At 40.8% G+C, this 21,637-nt stretch overlaps 1 protein-coding gene across 11 annotated transcripts in view; it reads right to left on the reverse strand.

Moving 5' to 3' along the window:
• Positions 1-21,637, reverse strand: part of ZBTB20 (zinc finger and BTB domain containing 20) — a 492,466-nt gene that overhangs the window by 265,815 nt on the left and 205,014 nt on the right. The gene's annotated exons all lie outside the window — the stretch shown is intronic.

Here is a 21,637-nt window from a genome sequence, read left to right on the forward strand (position 1 = left end):
ATTATTACAAGTCACAAGCAAATTTTTTTTTATTAACCTTAATAAGTCATTCACTCAGAGACTACAGTCATCAGGCAAATAAAATGTATCACATGTCATTCTCCTACACATTAACTAATTTCTTATGCAAACATCACAATGTATAGCAATTACTGCTGCTCAAAAAAAACCCAACCAACCAACCCCAAAGTCAGTTTCAATTTATTTTATTGCTTTTGTGCATGGCCATTTCCTGTAGCGCTTTATTCTCTATCCCCATGTTTTAGGTGCAAAAGAAACGCAAGAAACAAGAAGCTACTTCTCTGAAATGTTCCCGCACCTTTTTCTCCTCTTTGTGAAAAAAGACATAGGTAAGATCCTCTTGTAAGCCTGAAGAAGCTTGTCAAAGGTAAAAAGCTAACAGCGACCAGCTGCAAGCACCCTCCCTTCCCCATCCCTTTCTCCACTTCATGCTTCCCAGCTCCGGAGAGAGCAATCCCTGCCCAGCCCTCCCAGTGCCTCCCGCGGGGCGCCCGGTGCAGGAGGGTCCGTGAGCTCCCCAGAGCTCCCATTCCCGACGAGCGGGCATCCCAGAGAGAGTGGGACTGGAGGGTGGCTTTGAACTCCCCTACGTACAACACCCCTCCACTGTTCCTGACAGTGTCTCCTGCTGGAACGGAAGTATCTGTAAGCTTTTTAATAGACAGCACTCCTGGATCTTTCTTTCTAGTGATTCCTGCTGGGAGAGTCTGATGTATCAAAGAATTACAGCGATTAAAGCTGGAAAGACCTATGGTATTTAATCATTTACTCCATCCTCCCACCTGAGCTGGGGTATTCTTTACACTATTTTTTTTCTGATGTTCTATCTAGTCGAACTTTAAAGAGTGCCAAATAACTGGGCTCCCACCTCTTCCCTGGGGAGGTTATTCCACAGCGGTATGTCATGAGACTGGAAATTTCCCAAGGTATTCAGTGTAATTTTACTTCTTTATGTTTAGTTTTATTAAGCAGGCATTAATTTTCAGACTCCCAATACTGCCGTAAGATTTCTCTGCTAGTCGAGACTGGAACGGCATCAGTCCTCCTCACATCCATAGCTCAGCATGGTATTTCAACAACATTGTCCACTGAGAAAAAGCTGCATTTGCAGCACCTAAAGATTATCCAAAGACCGTTTTATTCTCCATAGTGACTTCTGATGAGAACCAGTATGAACAGGGAACCAGGACAGCACCTTTACAACCAATGCAGTATTACCTCTCTCCTAGCCACCTCAGCTGCTCCTCAGGAAGCACTGGTGGCAGTTCCAAACACACACAAAGCAGAGCATCAGCAAGGACTGCATACTCCCCATGACGCCTGGAGGTTGAAATTGCACAGCTCCTGTTAAGCATAGTGAGGGGGACTGGAAAACTAACAATTCATGCATCACAGCGAAGAGTCAACTCCAGCTTTATCTGAATCAATAGGAAGATCAGCCACCACTTGTTCTTCTCCCCAAATGCAAAGTACCCTTGCCTTCACCCAAAGACAACCGAGTACATCATTGACATACCGAGAGCCCAGAAAGCAAACAGTTGTGCTGGAAATAACTGGTGTCTTTGGAGACAAAGTGGTAGCAGTTCACACCCCTCCCCTCCCCAAGTTCCCCCTCTTACTATCTATTTCAGGACTTTTAAGATTCAGTGTAATTCACCCTCCTTGGAACACTGCAAAAAATTCTCCACCTCCAGCCTCTCATCCGGAAGTTAATAACATTTTGCAGCTCTCCTTAAATAAAATCCAGCCCATCCTGGATCAATAAGACTGATGCCTATTTCCCTAATGGCAGCCGATTGCCATTTGCTATTCAAATCAGACTAGATAAATTACAGTACATGCCAAGGAACAGGCCAGTGAATTAAGACAGGCCTCCTGAGGACCAGCGATATTATTAATCTTTTAAGACACTATCATATTTCTTCTTGACAGTGTGCGTAGACTCTCAGACATGCTGCACCCAGATTGAAATATCAGCTGCTGCAAAAAATCAATAGCGTTAGAAACACAATAATTTTCTGTCTGCAGAGCCCCCAGTAAGCAACACTTGTGTTTCTCCTCCTTTCCACATCTCTGCTCCAGATGCATTTGTTTTAAAACCCTGGCCTCAAATCTGAATAATAATTGTGGTGGGCAAAGTTGCTCTTGTTGTCATCCTTTGCCACAGAAGCCACAACTGTGATTCTTGATAAGGTTGCGGTTCTCGGAGACAGTGTAAGGTACTCAAGGGTCAGACACTCACCTACTATATTTTACCCGTCTCCCCACACCCTCCTGCTCAGTCTCTTGCTCCCTCACTGCAGGCTTTATAAAGACACATATTGCTAGAGCTGACACTGTCCCTAAGAAAAATGAAAACAGGGACCTTGGACCTGAACTGACAAAGGGAGACCATACATGACAAGAAAGCAAAAAGCTTAAGGGATTTCTCTTCACACTGGCAACAGAAAGGGTCAGTTCAAACAATTTTGATCTCTTTAGACCTGTGGATGAATTCAGTAGAGGCTCTGACAGTCAAGTAAGCTGCCTCCCCTGGTTTCTCAACTAAGCTTTATGCTAAAGGGGAGAAAGATTCTACAACTGATAACTATTCCAAAAAGGGTATTTTATGACTTACAAGAGCCGTGGGTTTAGGGAAAAACGTGTACCTTAGGGGATTGGCAACAAGATGTTAAAATGAGGTTTCTCCTCACCCTTGACATGATATAGTTTAACTGTGTGAAAGAAACCATCATAAAGCACCACAAAACCAGGAGTCCCCACACAATTCCAAGCATGAGAATATTCTGCATATAACTGGGTAGGAAAAACATCTACAGAAAAGGACCCGAGTGGATAAATCAACTCCAGGTTGGCTAAGTTACTATCAAAGATTGCCAGATTGCTGGCATCCCAGGTCAACAGTGACCAGAAAGAGTTGATGAATGTCCTAATCGGGTGAGAGGAGTAAGGCGATGAAATCATTCAAGTTACATCACAATTAGCGGTTGCCTTCTGCCCTTAAAACATTGTTAACAGCATCGGCAGGACCAGAGACCAAAAATATTAACTCTCCTCTGGCTCTTGCAGAATCCTGGGGGCTTCAATTCAACCTCCATTTAAAAAGTGGGGTAAGCATGGCCACAAGGAATATAAACACAGCCCTGCCTTCTGATGAATGCCAAGGTGACCTGGCCAATGGCCATGGCATATCGGAAGGCACTCGTTAGTGAATAAATGAGGAGCCAGCCTGTGCAGTTGCAGGGTAAAGTCTACCTTCTCTATGTTGAGCAGAAGACTTGGCTCCTCTCCTTCTTTCCCCGGTGCACAAAGTGACATGCTTAGACAAAAAGGAGAGTGAGCCGCCATCAGGCTCGTTGCTAGGGAGGGGGTAATTTTAATTAGAGCCAGCCAGTGAATGAGAATCTTGCTTTCTTCACTGGGACAAAAATAACAGGTTTTGAACATTTTAAAAAAATAAGCTGATCAAATGCCTTCAGACCTAAAAACTTGAAGTTTTCACTCTGTCACCAGAAAGTTCTCTTCATCAAAGTCTTTGTGCTAAAGAGAAAAGGGAATATTATGATGAAATGACACCTTGTCAATAGTGTTCTGACCAGCTCTAAAATGAATACAACAGTACCATGATGCAATTTTCAAGGAGAAAATGAGTTACCTCCCAGTAACTTGAACATCTGAGGAGCAGACTTGAGATTCAGCTCTTGCTTCTGATTCTCCATGAGTTGGATTTGATTTGTGCATCTGATGGAACTGCTCCAATATATACAAGTATCACCCTACTTCCAGTAGATACTGTCTATGCCACATAGGGCCTAGGAATATGCTGATAGCAGCAATGAAATTAAATAATACAAAGTGGTTTTGGTCCCCCCCCCCCCCCTCTAAGTTTGTCACCTTCCTAAATTAAATTCTGTTTTTATTAATCCAGGAAAAACCCGTCCCTGCATTAGTAGAAGATGTCTCAGTAACTGGAAATTAACTTGGGAAGCTGAAACCAATGTACTTGTAAACACGTCATTGTGAGCCACGTGCGTGTGTTCACATGTTCAGTCTAAACTCTGGGGCTAATATGAACATGGGCACAAGACTACAAGTGAGCAAGCAGTATGGGGGCTAAGGAATGAGTACCAAAGGACCAGCAGAGACAGCATCATGGGTGATGAAGAATGGGATCCAAGCTTCCCACTCTTCCTCTCCTATCCTCAAATCACCTTCTCTGCTTGCTTCTCCTCTTTCTCTTGTAGTCTCCTCCTACCCGTGCTGCTTCCTCTAACTACAGATCATTTCTGTTTTGATTTTGCACAGCAAAAATCATTAGTTCACACAGTACTAGGGCTAACAGCCACATAGTTTCTCAGAAGATGTCATGGCATCTATTCTGAGACAGCTGGGACCTACAAATATCACTGAGACATGAGAAAGTAATTTCTCCAGAGCAGATAAGAGGCTAAAATAATCTATACAGCCATAAACATTTTGAGTCAGGCCTTCTGATGAGTTCCTATGGCAGACCCAATAATGTGGTGGTAGTCTTAAGCTAGCCCAGAACCTGTGTCACATCTATGCAGAAAGCCCCAAAGTTGTAACTGGGCTGCAGTATAGCATCACGGACACAAAACTTCACACATCCAAGTATGTGACAGCCGGTACATTAAGAATGCCCTGTCCTTATGTTTGTAAGCATACCGAAAACCCGAGTATGAATTGAGGTATTTAGAAAGGTGGGAACTTCACATCACTGGACACTGTAACAAGGTTTTCCCACACTAAACCTATACTCCACCTGCATGTATCCTTTTCTTGTTGTAAAGGAACACGATTTACTCTGATCAATATACACTAATTTCTTCCTTTCTTTTTAAGTGCTATTATACACTACCCTCTGCCCTCCATTATCCTTGCATTTGGAAGAGAAATCATTTCTGTAGTAACTGGCCATACAGCTATTGTTCAGGTTCCCCTGATATTTTTCCCCTGGGAAGCAAGATCATCGGTGCAGCGGACTGGTATTAACAAGGCCGTGTAACTCAATGGACTCCTTCATGCTGAAAAATACTCTTGGGGTTTAAAAGAAGCTGTGCACATCTTCCTTCTGACATTTCTGTTTCTAAAGCAAAGGATTAGACTGAGGTCAAAAGTACTGTACAAATAAAGCGTTAGGGCCATTGCTGCTGGTCAAAGCTGGTTCAGAGGAGATTCTCTAGACGGCCTCCTCTGGATAGATCCTGCTGGAACTGAGTCTGCAGACTGTAATGTTTAAATACCATTCAGAAGTTAAAACACTAGTGACAAACCCAGTTAGGTTTAAAGCCAGATTTCCATTGCAAAACACCCTGCATGCCATCCCTGCTGACAGGCAATGCTAGGCACCGCTGTCAGCTACAGGGTACAAAAGGAAGAGGAAGAAAGTAAATGTATTGCAAGTTTAAGGCACAGACACATACTGCTAACAACTGCTGTCTGATATTCTTCCTCATCCCCAGTCTCTGCCCCAAGACATTGCTCTGATTTTGCAATACAAAGGAGAACTGGTCTTTGCACAGAAATCTACCCACAGGCTGTAACTCCGGGATACCTAGAGAGTATTCATCTTAGCCTGTGCTTGGCCTCTTCAGTCATAGGTGCTGAACAAGCTCATCCTTTGAGGAGTAAGCAGCACAGGGATCATCCTCCAACTGTGGTTCTGATTCACTATGATAGTCTACCAGCTCATTCTATAAGAACAGATGGATAGAGATGGAAAATACAAGTGTTTTTAGGGGAGATGAGCTGGGAGAAGAGTGATGGTACAAAATGTCCATGCTAGAAAGACAGAACAGAGAGTCAAAAGTGCAGCTCAAATGGTATGGGTTGTACAGAACATATCATGTGAGAACAAGAAAAAGGAAGATCTGTCTGGAAACTGTCAAAAGACATAAAAGATACAAAGGGAATAGCAGAGAACATTGAATGATGAGAAAGTAAGACTGAGATAAATCTGGATTTTGGGAGTGGTTGGGGGAAGAAAGCCTAAGCATTGAAAAGATGTCAGCAAATTCAACCAGACTTCACCCAACCAGCACGGGATGGAATGCGCTCCCTAAGAACTTCGGCTAGATAAAAACCATGTTTCCTTTCCTGGCCATTAGCATCTATGTCTAGCAATAACTTGAGAGCAAACCATTTTTGAGGGCTTTGGTCAGCTATTTTTCTTTCCATACCACTACCAACAACCTCCCTCGCATGGCCAGAAAAATAGCCAAAGCATGTATTAGAAACTTTGGATTTTCTCACCTCCCGTTAATGATCCGGTTCTGCCGAGGTCAGAGGTGACAGGAAGTCACAGGTATACAGTGAGCTCTGAGAAACAAGCCTGGAAAAGGCAATGAACTTCTCCAGAATAAAACTCTTCGTGGTACATTGAAAAGAAATTGCTGCTGACACTCCGTGGTTGCACTCTTAATAAAGGAGGTCAGGGAGAAGGAAGGTCTGACACTGAGAGATCAGGAACATTCATCACTCTCTACAGCTCCCTGAAAGGACATTGTAGAGAGGTTGGTGCTGGTCTCTTCTCACAGGTGATTAGTGACAGAACAAGAGGGAACAGCTTTAAACTGCAACAGGGGAGGTTTAGACTGGACATGAGGAAAAAATGTTTCCCAGAAAGAGTGGTCAGAGAGTGGAATAGGCTGCCCAGGGAGGGGGTGGAGTCCCCATCCCTGGGTGTGTTTAAGGGCCGTTTGGATGAGCTGTTGGGGGATGTGGTGTAGGGGAGAACTTTGTAGAGTAAGGCTGAGGGTTGGACTCGATGATCCCAAGGGTCTTTTCCAACCTGAATGATTCTGTGATTCTAAATCCTCCCGTTGCTTTCAGTGTGACTTGTTGCAATGAGTTCCCACACCACTGCAGGAACTGAGCCATACACCTGTGTGAGACACGTTAAGTAACATGTATCAGTAAGCCATGGCCTCTTCCTTTGTCTGAAGAAATACTCCCTCCAAATTGTAGCTAACATCTCCAAAGGGGCGTGGGAGGGAACATCTCGCACTGTGGCAGTCCCACTGCCTCTCTCACATGGGTAGAAATACGATTTCGCACACTCCTCTATCCCTGCACTGGAACCTCTGGTGAAGACGCTCCCAGATCAGTTACAGGTTTTAATTATGAGATGACAGCACCGATGGCTGGCTTTGCTTGAACCGGCATGTGTCACTGAAGCCGATGGGAAATATGTAAGAAAGAGACCCAGTTTAATTAGCCTGAATATTTCACAATGACTATTTTCTACAAGCAAACCCTCCCACATCTTATTCGTCACCTGTCAGGTTGCTGTTCTTATCCACCACGATCTCTCCTTGCCTCTTCGTGTCATAAAAAACCAATGGTGAAAATGACAGACAGATGCAAACAAGATTCTGGTAATTACAGCACTGTGGCTGGTGGTTGTTTGAACATCGTTTTATTTCTTCCAATCAAACAAGTCCTTGGACTTCACAGCCCTAGAGCTTCAGACAGGGGTGAAGCTGATTATATTATGACATTACAGTGCAGACTGGCAGATCAGACAAAGTGGATTTCACTCAGTAATTAAACTGCAGTATCTTTCGTCTAAAGTCCAGGGCAGGATTAATCGAAAGGTAGCTCTTTATCATTGCGATTAGTGCTGGGATTTGAAGAGTGAGTCCACAGATTTCTGATTTGATAGCTCGTTCTGGGTACCAGCTTATCGGTGGCTGCACATCTGTCTGACTTGTAAAAATAGCATGAGGTCAAGATGTATTTGCCAAGTTGCACCACTTCCTTTATTTTATTTTTAGCTGGAGGAAATTCAGATTGGTTTAAATATTACAGTGTCCTTCATCTTTCTGTGGCAGTAAGAACATGTAACTCTGCCCCATCCTAAACTGCACTGTAGCTATAGGACAGACTCACAATTTTCTCTGTAGCTTTACCTTTATTCTTCAGGGTCCAAAAAAATCCACCTGATCTTGGGAAACAGAACAATACAAATTTAGAAGGCAATAGCTTTATAGATGCTCTAAAATGGTCTAGCAAACCAAGTTTCAAGCTTTCAAGGAGCTCCTAAGATTTACTTCAGATTTTGGTTTTGTGTCAGCATTGTATAAAATCCCTGACACCAAATACCAGCTGATGCTTTTTTTTTTTTTTTTTTCTTTAAGTTTCCAGAAAGCTTTCAATGCTCCTGTTTCTCCTCACAACTTTAATAAACACAGAGCTGGGAAAATTTGCTCTGTACAGCCAGACAGTTTCCTTATGCTGCTGGCTGAGGAAACAGCACTCCTGGCACCTGCCCTGCTTTACTCACTGGAGGAGATTATCTACAAGTGGAAGCAAGGCAGGGAAAAGCAATGGATATGTCTCTTACTTTCTTCTGCAAGTAGTCATCATGTTTAGGAAACAGAAACATCAAGGAAATAGAAAGAAAACCACTATTTCTTCCTCCCATCGGCAAAACAGAGTTAGGATCTGACTTCAAATTCCAGAGATACTCTCCACCTAAAATTTGGTGCAGACAATGCCGTTTCTGGCTAGATTCTAGGGGGAATATCCCAGTAAGAATTCCAACTCCCCAAAAGTGCATCGAGGGTGACTTGGCATTTGCCCTTAGGAAGTCATATACATTTTTAGGTTCCTTTCAACAAGTTCTCAAGCCATGGCAATCACAAAACCCAGTGAGCCACAGGCCACTATTTCTAGGTTCCAACTCTTTCCCCAACATAGGCTGATAAAAAAAGAAATGTATTTGTGAAAACTTAACAGAAGTTTTATTTGCAGCTGAACAGGGTTTTTGCAAGACAAATGCTTTTACTGAACATGTTAGAAAATTTTGTGGGAAACTCTCAGCTGAAAATCAAAAGTATTCTCCCTGGAAGTCAATTTATAGCCTCACTCCCCACCCCCCCAAAAAATTCACAATTTACAGCGTTTTGTTTCATCCACAGAACAGTCCTGTGTGTACCGTGTTCTGCATCATCAAAATGTGACTTAGAATAGCTTGGCCCATCTCTACAGCAGGATAATCTCCGAAATGTCCTTTGACATGTTGCCTATAGCAATGTCTCCTCTCATTTGTATGACTCTCTGAGGTAGATTATGAAGATCTAAAGCAGGGGCAATCTCTTAATTTCTACTCAAACATTTACTACAAACAGACCCTAATTCTGTTTGGGGACTGGGGTAGTACTACAATCCAAATAACAAATTAAACAATTCCCTAGGCAAACAAACTATTTTATTTGCAGTTTTATTGTTATTGTTATTTTTGTAATGGAATTTACAGAGAAAAAACCCATTCATAACAAGTCCTGAAAGCTATTTCACAGCTCTCAGAGCCATAGAAGACCCTCGGTTTCATGAAGTCTGATTCCCACATGACAATGAATTTACGATTCCACCCAGTAATTCCTACAGCAATCCTAATGACTAATGTCTGAATGGGCACATACCTTTTACTAACACATACAGTCTTAATCTAAGGAGTTAAACCAGCAGAATATCACAAAATACATTGGAAATTTGTTTTGGTAAGTACTTTCACTGCCCAAACACTTGTAAGTGGGGAGAGAAGAGGAAATATCTGCAAACAGGCAGAGACACAGAAACGTCCTACAGATGAATGATGAATAGTGCGTTTCTTGGTCAACTAATAAAGACACAGATAAGTAATACCAGACAGAGCAGCTTCAGTAATCTTTGTTTAAATGGCTAGCAAAATATATAATAAAATCTCACTGCTATACTTGTTCTTTGTAGAGGTGTGAAGGTGAGAATTTTATTCCTGGTCCTGCTGCTGATACTGTAGATACAGATTCAACTCGCACAGGGATTTAAAAGCTAGTATTCAGACCACTAAATTATTCCTCAGACCAAACTGAAAACAAGATGCAAATGAACTACTGCTGATCCTGCTCGCATGCTGTTTCCCTCCTGCCTTTCACCATTTTCCCCCATTTTTCCTCTGAAAATTCTAACATGTTTTAAAATATTATTAACCAATCTAATAAGTGCCAGCCTTTATATTTTTTCTCATTTCTGAGTCTTTGCATTATGGCTTTGATCATAAATTCAGTGCCTTCCCTCCAATCACAAGAACTAGAAACTTATTTTACAAACAAAACCCAAAGATCTTGACGTTATCTGTTTATCTCAAAAGTAGAATCTTTAAGAAAAACATCAGATATTTTGACACTTTCAGTAAAACTGCAACCACTGCCAGCAAAGCAAAACATTAATCTAGGTGTGCACATCCCTCTGGTTTTTCACATCATGCGTAAACACTGAAATTCCACAAAAAGAGCCTTGTAGTTGTGAGTTGCTCTGGCAAAAAGCTGGATATCGTAACACATCCATGATTTCACAAAGTGGTCAATCAACGAGTGCTTCCTGCTACATAGGAACGAACCCTAAAATGCCAAATCCTGGCTTTGGGGATGCAAATTTCATATTAATATAAACCAGGGCAAGATTTTTCCCGGTGTAAATACAACCAGAATTAACATTATGTTTTACAGGCTTTGTAGAGAACCACAAGCTTCTTTCACCAACCACCTGGAAAAGGGGAAAATACATGTCTTGCAGGGTGATGTTGCCTTTTGAAATTAAATCACAGCTGAAAGCTTGGTCAAGTCCAGCTAAGAGAGGAAGAGAAATTCTCAGCCATCAATACCAAAAGTGACTGCATATGTTCCCCAAACTCAGAAGATGCTGTCGGCATCCAGTTCCTAGGCCATATGTTAGTCAGATGAACTAAATTGATCCATAAACCCACCCAGGAAGTTATTGTGAGGGCTGAAACTGTGATGCACTGATTAAGAATCTGTTTTTCTCAATTAAAGACATAACCATAATTACTTTCAGTTGAGTCACTCACACTCTCGTAATGCACCCATCCTCAAATGATATTTAACATCGTATACCAAGTATATCAAGCATTCATTCCATTAATAATACTTTGCACTTCTATTCTGCTTTTTATCCCAGGAGCCCAAAGCACTCTGTGATCATGAATTAATCAATGCTACCACCACCTCTTCATCGGAAATAGCTAGCTGGAGTCCACTTGATGACCCTGTATGATAGCTGGAGATGTGATCCTCACTCTTCTTATCTCCTATCCCAAGTCTAAACCAGAAGATAAATCACCAAGTAATAAAACTGAGTGACAGTGGCTTCCCCAAATTCACCAAATACTGAGCACAATCAAAACAAATTTGTCAGGGTAAGCAGAGATCATAAATTTTGCCTTTACCAAGACAGAGCATATGAAAAACAGAAATATCAAAAATGAAAAAAAAAAAAGCAATACTTAACATTTCCTAAATTAACACCAAGTTTGCCAGGGTAACAGCATCTTATTCCACTGCATGACCATTAGGCAGGTTTACAGTCTCTCCCTCCTGTGCTACGTTTACAGATGACAAATGAGACTGTCCAATGTGGAAGATTAACAAATCAAAAAATAAACAAACTGATCTTGCTAATTTCTATTCTCCGAGCATGGTTCTAGGTGAAGTTTCATGAAACTAAACCCTTCAGTGCTGATCGTCAACAAAATACAGGTTTCTGCTGAAATTATCTATAAATTGCTTTCTGGAAAAGGTTTAAACAGGACTGGCAATATTCAGAAGGTCCTCAGATTTCACCACCAAAGAAATCTATCCTTTCAAGTCCCTCTAAATAGAGCACAAAATCCTGAAATATTTCACTAAATTTTGATTTGGTTTCTACTTAGGTAAAATACTTACTCAAGTCAACGGGAGCTTTGCTGAAATAAGGGCTGAGAAGAGAGTTTGTAAAAGACATTATTCTTATTTTCATGCTAGAAAATAGCTACAGAAGAATATCAGTGCATGAAATAGAAGAAAAAGGTTCAGACTTCACAGTGTTGCTTCTAATAAGGATTAAGTCTTCAAAAAAAGGACTCAGCAGACCAGACTGATCATGTCTTATTAGTTGATACCTGACATGATATATAACCTTATGCTATCAGCTTAAAAGAAATAATGCCATTAATGATACCTGTAGAATAGGACAAGATCAACACGTGCTATACACTATCTAGAATTATAATCCAACTGTTTAAAATGTATGGTATACACCTTGAGCAACTTCTGATAATACACATTTTTCCTTTGTACTCCAGAATTTAACTAAGTGCAGATTTGTAATACTTCCTTCTCTTATCCCGCACAGATTTCAGCAACGTGGACATAAATTCCGTTTTTCATTTTTTTTTATATGTATGGCAATTAATACAGAAGTTAAATACAACAATTCAACTTTCAGTATTTTTTTTTTCTACGATTAGCAGGCATGAATACACGGCAATCTGGGAACCCAAGTTGTATTCACACCACTCAGCATATGTGCTGAGGGGGCTTTTATACTGTGTCAGGTAAAAGAACAATTGAACTGTATGCTAATTATTCTTAACTGCCCATCACACCCCCAGTATATGGTATACTTAGAATGAGCATTTACAGGTAAAAATCTTGCCCTATGGGCTCATCTAAATTGCCAGAGTATTGCTGATGTAATCAAATCAGCATTAATGATATCAATGATATAATGATATCAGATCTAGATTTGACCTCCCTACTTTATGTGATACCCCATTTTAACAGAGTCAGAAATTAATAACTGCTATAAAACGATTTATCCTAAAGTACTACATAGGAGGATTATCATCAATAAATCATACACTAGATGTGGTTATAAGTATTTAAAGTTTGGTTTCTAGGGCTCAAAGCGTTTGCTTAAACAGAGCTTTCAAGTGCCATTAGAAAAGCTGTAGGGCTTAAGCGCATCTGGATACGGCTAGCAGATATGACTTACCGCTTCTAAGATACCTGTCTTTTGGGAAAAGCAGCTGAAGGCCAGGAGGTGTCCTGCAGCATCTCACATGGTACCAAATACCTGTGTTTGAGCCCTTATTGTACAGAGAATGCATGTGTATCTTTCCATCTACTCATTGCTTTCAGACCTTCTTATCCTTAGCACAAATGTAAGGCAATCAAATTCCTTCTGTTTCTGGTCAAATACAAAATAAGGTATTAATGAAAAACTCTGCTCACAAAACTCAACTTTATGCCCTCCATGTCTTGGCTGAAGAAATTCATACTCTATCTCTGCAAATTAACCTGGTTGTAACACATGCAAAATTTCCCCTGACTGAGGGAAAATCTGGAATTCTAAGAAAGAACATCACTTTTACATCTCATAAATTCACTGAGCTCAACCCTGACACGAATTCACAAGTCCTGACTGAACAAATTGTGTTGGACTGCATTTCCCCGACTCTTGAATTTTCCTATCAAGATTATGAGATTGGATTTTCCAGACTAGATCTAGAGTCTATGCAAGTCTCTTATAACAGCCAACACACTTAACCCACTGATTTCAAAACTTTGCCCAGATGCTGCGGGATGGTAGTATTTGCTCTTGTTCTCACCTTCCTTCTTCACACACTGTGAAGGCTACTGGGAAGACACACTGATGTGAAAAGACTTCTCTCAAAACCAGAAATACCTCCCTGTAATGCTCACCCAAGTGCATTGACAAATTTTCAAAAATATTAATTTGAAAATACAGAGACTTAGTCATATTTATTCAATATCTCACAGAGATGGTAAATACTGTTAGACAGGGGTTTTAAGATAAATAATATCATCTGCTGTCTCATCGTCATCAAGTCCAACACTGGTAGAAGCATTCAAACTGCAGCCTATATTCTTATGACTCTACAGTTTCTTTTTATTTCACCCATACTTGCTATTTTCACTGGCAGTAGTGGTGCTTTTTGATGGCTGTATTTTCCCCAATATGTCCATTAAGAACAAGACTTTTGGTTTAGAGCACTGAAAGATTTGGTAGTGCAGTGTGCACCCACAAAGGAGACATGGGTTTGGATTGAAAGCAACCTCAGGGACCTCGGTCAGTGGAGCACAGACATATTATAACCACACATTTATTGAAATGGGAGACTCCTCATGCAGAGTGCTACTGTGGAATTCTTGAGTGTTTTTCTTCCAGAGGCAGTATACCGTCTCTGAATTCAACAAGAAATCAAATTAGGGCTCTTGGGTTCCATTTCTGGCCTGCCACTTACCCATGATAAGATATTGGGCAAATCATTTAACATAAATAAGCTTCAGTTTACGGAGCTGAAATACTGCACGTGGGTGCAGTAAGACTGATGAAAAGTACTATAACGGTATTATTAAAGTGCCTTCTCCCAGATTTTTAAAATTCCTTATCAAAGGATCTCTTAACCCTCCTTGCTGAATTTTAAAGCCTACTCACTTTAAGAATCTCCTTTTCGAAGGACAAAATTTTTCGAACGTCTAACGAGTTCCTCACAGACATTTGTACAAGATTTTAGCATAAGGCTACATATGGTGCCAGTAGACTAAAACAATTTCAGAAATTATTGCCTTCAAGTCCCAGCAAAGAGGAGCATAATATGCTAGGATCTCTTTACATGTTTTTGTCTGACTTTAGCTTATCATTCTGGGTACGTGTGAGAAAAGGCAGCTGTTTCCCTCTCCATCATCTCCGTCCTGCTCCATTCCGTTTCGCTCAACTTGGTCTGTGCTTGGGCTCTGTCAAGCAACTATTGGTTTGTGTAACTTTTTCAAACCAATGGAATTATCTTAAATTCAGTCTTTTAATGCACAAATTAATGTTCACCAAAACCCTGAGGATCAGATGCAGTAGATTAGAAGTACTAAGGGGAGTCAGGCTACATCAATTAATATTTAAGACAGACCAATAATTTCATATACAGCCAAATTTAGCAATAGTGTAAGGTACTCATGCTGAGACTAACCGACATATTCACTCTGCTAATCTTTACTCATAGTATATGTGAAACTAAAAAGAGCTCATAAAATGTAAATGCAAACCATTTAGGAGCTAATAAGAAGTCTCATCGTTATAATTATGCACCGAGTAAGAGAAGTCCATCTTCTCATAACCTGCAAAGCTGCATAGCGTTCCCATTTTACACGGAGAAACGGAAAAGCGAAGACTAACATTTCTAGGACAACTCCCTAATTTTGGTTATTTAGCTTGAGGCACCACGCACAGAATAATCTCAGGTAACTTTTAAAGTGCTTACAGTCATCATCCAGACTTCCTTTATAATCTACGAACAGAAGCGAGCCCTTATATGAGGGCCTATTTCAGATGCTTTTCCTTGTGACAGGCTGACAGGTGACAGACACCTCTAAGTGCCTAATATGCTCCAACTGACTGCAAAGGGATCCAAATGAGGATGGAGGTACTTGCATCATATGCACCATATGCAACAAATGCCAGCGAGAAGCTCCTTTGACCCTGGTTTTCAGGAGCTCTGAGCATTTCTGGCACCTAATGAAATCCATAAAAGCTACAAGTACTTAGCCCTTCCTTGAACCAAAGATGCATAAAAAGGAGCTTTCCAGAATTAAAGCACAATAATTGGGAGATCATGTTGTGAATTCATTAAGAGTTTGTTAATTCAAGACATTAACATCATAAGCACAGGGTAGGAGCCTTAGCGCTCCTGCAGTCTTTGTTTTTTTAAGATGATGTCATCTCTCCAGTTCCAAGTAATACAATGTTCAGACTGACCCTGAGGAAGTCTAGTATAGGATGCTCCACTAGAGACACCATCACTTCAATCACAATCGGACCTCTGGTGCTACCCCTACCAGGAAAACTTCCCGATTAGCTCTTCTGTTGTGATAGCACGCACTGTGCCTATTTTAGAGCAAGAGCACTCTTCAGCAAATAGGACTGTCACCAAGGGGCTTTCTACAGCTTTTGTGGAAGGTGTGCAGTTGCCTGTCTTGCTCCTCGCAAGTATTCCTTTTCCTCCTTTCCCCTGCAGTGAAAAAAGAAATCTGATTTTCACAGATGGAAAATTAAGTATTGCCAGGATGGTCAATATACCCAACAGCCATTCAAACTGGTCTGATAAACGAAAGCATTTAAATAGTTGCAACCAAAATAAGCGACAGAAGGTGGGAAAAGAAATGCATAATTATGTCAGCTACTAGGGTACTGTTTATGTTTTATCAATTGGAGCATCACAAAGTACACAGAACACACTACTAGCATTTCTGCATGCCTTAATATCTACATACTAAATCACAGGTATGTGTGCTACAGGAAATTTAGAAAGAGTATAAATTAGCTTAGTTTCTCCAACTGATGCGTCAGTGCTGCCAATTGGTCATTCAAACCCCACTGCCAGGAAGATTGCTCAAAAATATATAAAATGGCCAATCCCAATCATGATGCAATGTGAACACTTTGAATTGACTCCATTCCTTATGTGATGTCTCCATGTTTGCAAGTGGTGCATGTTAGAAATACCCGAGATGAGGTAAACAAGATTACATAAATTGACAGAATCATCTTTCTCTTTCACACGGTCACCCCGACCTCCAAGGGCCCAAGTAGCAAAGAAAAGGCCACAAAGAAGTAGTGGAGGGAAGGTCTTCATGGCTGTCCTTTCTTTCCCCTTCACTAAGTGACTTTTCAGGGACTTTCCTGCATGTTAAGCATCTTTTTTGCATTGCTTAATATTGTTATTAATAATTCATATTTTTGTCTTTCTCCTCTCACTCTGACAACTTTTATTTTTAATCAATGGGCATGTGTCAAATTGCTTTTTTATTTATTTATAATGTAAGCTGACAAAAGAATGGGATATGTGGTGTAAAGCTGAGAGTGTTTCTTTCCTACAGCTGATATCCTCAGTAATAACTATATGTCTTGTTCTAATCAGTAGGGTCCAAAAAACTAATTTTGCCACAAATAATGGAGGACATATTCAGCAAATGTGTACAGCTGGATGTCTCTCCTCTGTCCCCATGTTCATGCGCTGAAATAAAAGTTGAAGATGTAGATTTATTGGTAGGCACGCACATTGTCTTTGAGAAAGAAAAGGAGTAGAGTGCACAAAGGTGTTAATAACAACGTACCAAATACTGATGCATTTGTTCAGACAAATGTATTACTCGGATCCCCTAATGGATCAACAATTCTCACAAGCTGTTTACAGCAGAAACCTGTATCACTCTTTTCAGCTAACAAAACGCAAACAGAATCACACTCAGACTAGAGAGGAATTCGGCAGCACACCACCTGCTTCATCCGGCAGCCCACCTTGTCTCATAACACGTGGGAAAAATGCATTGTGAGGCACCTTGCCTCATAAAGCTGGGAAAACAATTAAACATTTCCTCACTGAACATGTGAAAAATAAGCTGTTGATTACAATTGGCTTCCACATGACATACTTGGGATTTGACTCTTACACCCCTTTCACACACACATATTTTACTTTGACTGCTACTTGAGACCTCCTTTAGTTACTTTCCGGAATTATTTTTGTCAAATAGTAAAAGCATCACATAGCTCCAGCTGAATGAGATTCAATGTTGTGACTGTCTTGGTGTGTCCCAAGGCAGGAGGCAGCTCTGTCTGGACTGTGGGAATGGTTTGGTGGAGCTTAGGACTGTATTCCGCAGTAATGTTTGCCTGCTCAACAGGATGTTGTCATACAGGGTGTAGTCATTGTGAAATAAAATAAAGCACAAAGCTATGAAAAAAAAGGATTAGACACTTTTTTTTTTTGGATAACAAGGATACTGTGCCATGCAACCTCTAATTCAAAGGAAGGCATAGACTGAGGTTGTCTACTTAGACTCCTTCTGCCTGAAAAGCTCCTACTTCCCATTTTCCTATAGTCACCGCCACATGTTGAGCGCTCAGTGGGGACGTGTTTGAACTTTTTATTTCAAAGCCTAATGAGAGGGTTGGTGCAATAAATTAATATCTCTTTACATCATGTGCCAAGCACAATGTAGTATCAGCAGATACTAGGTCCAGCAGAGTTACCTGTCACAGATCTGAAAGCCAACCAAGTGACACAGGACATCAACAGTCTCAAAGCAACCATATGGGCTGGCCAGTGAATTTGAGAAGGTACGTCAAAGAAAGGAAGGTAGAGGATTGTGTTATTAGAGCATTACATGTCATTAGAGCTATGGTTTGGGGGAAGGAAGAATTTACTTTGATTTTCAGAATAAACTGCCATAGTCTACACATATACATTTGCTTTTATTTTCAAGTTAGCTGGTATTTCATTCTGTTTTAATTAATCCACCATGGAAGGAAGAATAAAAATTGAAGCCTTTTCTTTGATGTTATCCTAGCCTTAATGCTTTCTTTCAATGCTTTCACCACCACACACATCATGCTGAGAATAAGCATGGCATTCAGAATGAGGATTGTCCCTCCCGATTTACAATTCAGGGATACAAAGAATGCAAATGTCTATTTCTTATGAGTAAAGACCAGTTGGTAGCCAGATCTCCTCCATCTTAAGCCTGCTTTTGATACAGTTATTAGAGATTCCAGACTCCAATATGGTCATAATGGAAATGGACAGTTCACATATTTCTGTCATGAATACCACCAGTGAGTTTCCCCTCATCTACAAAATAAAGGACCATTCAGGTTTTGAGTACCAGAGGAAACTATGGCCACTTAACATACTTTGAACAACAGAAATACAGTAAAACCAGGGTAACTCTTAGGTATCATAACTAACCCCACCACATAACCAGGGGTCAGGCACATATGGCATCTAGACAACCTGAGAACTGGAGAACATTGCCCTTGCCCAGGGAGAGGAACTAAGCAGTCCAAAAGTTGTGACACTGCTGGGGAATTAGTCTGTGATTTCTGACCTCAGAAGTCTACAGAGTGCTCTCCTCACCTACCTTCCTCTCCCAGAAGAACCTCACAGATTTAGCTTTTTATTTCTCTTTGTGTTACCAGTTAGGAATGGCATAAACAAGTAGAAACAGAGAAGCGTTCTTGTCTAGTATACACAACAACTTTATGCATTTAAAAAGGCCGGAGGAAAACCCTTTGGATGCACAGATGAGCTAGGCTGCAAGACAATTAAAAAACGAAGCAATTTTGAAATAAGGCTAGTGTGCTGGAAAGCACCACCTCTCCCTGGATAGGAAATAATGCCTATTTCTGTTCATTGTCTTCCCTATCTGATTCAGGAACACAAAAGCAAAGGTGGGTATTCAGTTGTGTTGGGTTTTTTTTTGTTTGTTTGGGTTTTTTCATATGGACCTGGTTTTATTCAGGGGTGAGATATTCACAATATGCAGTACTGGTCTATTTCATCTTAAGTGTATGATAAACCCCACACCGACTTCACAGAATCATCTCGGTTGGAAAAGACCTTGAAGATCCTCCAGTCCAACCATTGACCTAAAACTGACAGTTCCCAACTCCACCAGATCCCTCAGCGCTGGGTCAACCCGACTCTTCAACCCCTCCAGGGATGGGGACTCCGTGGACATAATATAAAGTCACTGCTGACTTTGAGAAGCTTACCCTAAAAAAAAAAAAACCCAAAATATAATAATTTAGTGTCAGCATGTATCTGAAGCTTACAGGTGGTCTTGTCTTTTCTCACCATAGATTTTTCATTTCCTACCAGCTGAAGCTTCTACTTTTTTTCTTCTTTTATAATATGCTTGACTAACAGATGTAGTTACATACCAAACTGATATAAAGGTACAGAAGTCTAATGGAGGAAAGCGATTGCCACAGATATTACAGTTACAATTCAATGCATACTGGTACATACATATTCGTATAATTACAATCTGCCAGTAACATGACATGAATGCGGTTCAAAAATGTTGCTTGGTATGTGTTCAGTCTAAAATCTACTGGAGATCAAAAAAAAAAAAGCAGGCTTGCCTTAGTGGAGAAGTGAGACTACCTAGGATTACTGATTTGATGACTTGGGTTTTGGGATGAATCAAAACAATTTGATCATCTGAGGTAACACACAGCCTGCAAGAACAGAAATCATGCAGTGTGACATGTGTGTGCTTCCAAGGACTATGGACCTCCTGATTTAAACAGCGAGGAAAAGGTCAGGGCATCTGTTTTTTCTTCCTCAATTGCCACTTTATTTGCTGTGTAGCCTGCTTTGCTTTTTTGTGTCCCAATTTCCAAATCCTTAAATAGGAAATGTTAATTGTACACAACACCAACACCCTCAGATGGTGTGGTGTATTTGGATCAAGTTCTTTTGCCATCGACTGAAGAGGTGTGCCACCTGGGGATTAGGTATTGTTTACAAGAAAAAATTAGGTTTTCATCTAAAAAATAATGCTACTACTGCTGATGTGAAAACAAAAGTAGTTTATCTTTTCACATAGTCACTTTTCAAAGTATTTCTTTCTACTCTACAAGCACGCCTTATGCAGTATATGCATTTTGAAATTAAGTACACTAAGAGGTAAGTCTTCTGATTATATTTATACCATGAGCCAAATTTAATCCTGCCTTATACACTGGGTAGACACTTTGACCTTCAAGAGATGCCAATCAAGACAGAATTTATCTCAGTACCTTACTCTGCCAAAGTTTTCCACAGTCTTGCTCATGTGTTTTACAGTAATACTTTCTTTTTCCCTGTTCATTAACTATTAAAATAAAATATTCACATGACAGATTTTTGCCTCAGTTTTCCCACAGCAATCATATTTCCTCACCCAAGAGGATGTCAGGAAGCTTCATTAATTGTTTCTGAAACATTTACAACTTTTCATGGAAAAGGTAAAGCATCTGTCTCCTAAAGGAGAAAAATCATTTCCAAATGGATGAAGTATCTCAGCTCCCTTCTGAAGCACACATGTATTTTTATTCTTCTCTCAGAGATGAAGAATTTGAGACACAGACATTATAATCAGTTTGTCGAGTTCACACGTATTATCTAAAGACCAGAACTTGTGTCTTTTTCCCTTCAGTTCCAGTCTTTCATCTCAAAGCAATGTTTCTTTGTTAAAATACCTCTGGATATGGTGATGGACAAGAGGGTATCTGAATTGAGCAGGTCATTTCACAAGTAACAGCATTAGTGAGGCCTGGCTTCTTTGGATTTGGGTTCTAGGACATCCCAGCCACGCTATCCCCAGCCTCCCCAGCTATGACTGCCCTTTCCCACTCTGCCACTTCTTCCTCTCACACTCTTTTGCTCTTCCCTCTGGCCAGCGCTCACAGGACCTCCAGCTCCCACCTCCACACCGTGCGACCAGGCACCCAGAAGTGCTCAGGAGCAAGAAGCATGGGTGCTAACCACCAGGCCAGTCTGGGAGAGCTGACAGGACAACCCCTGTGTGCCTCTCTGGAGTGCACAGTGCAGGCTCCCTTGCAGGGCAGGAGTAATTTCTGCCTCTGCCTCAATTCTGTAGGAATTCAGTCTCCTTGCAGCCTCCACCCTTCTGCCAAACTTGTCTAAAACCAGATAGTTTCAAGCTAGCAAGAGAGGAGGAGAGTGGTCTCCTAGAAATGAGGCATCTTCTCATACCAGTAACTTACCAGTGTGAGCACCCTGTCACCTTTACTTGTATTTTTCCGGATTCATGGACTGTTATCCAGAGTCATTGCAGGCCACGATGGTTAGACCATATGAAATATAAAGCCCACTTACAGTACAAAGACATCACCAGCTGGCAGCAGCTCACTTGAGCTAATCTTACATGAGAGCTGCTTTCTTGGTTGTTTCTGTTTCGGGGTTTTTTTT

The sequence above is a fragment of the Strix aluco genome, chromosome 2 (genome assembly GCF_031877795.1).
Source record: "Strix aluco isolate bStrAlu1 chromosome 2, bStrAlu1.hap1, whole genome shotgun sequence".
Lineage (NCBI taxonomy): Eukaryota > Metazoa > Chordata > Aves > Strigiformes > Strigidae > Strix > Strix aluco.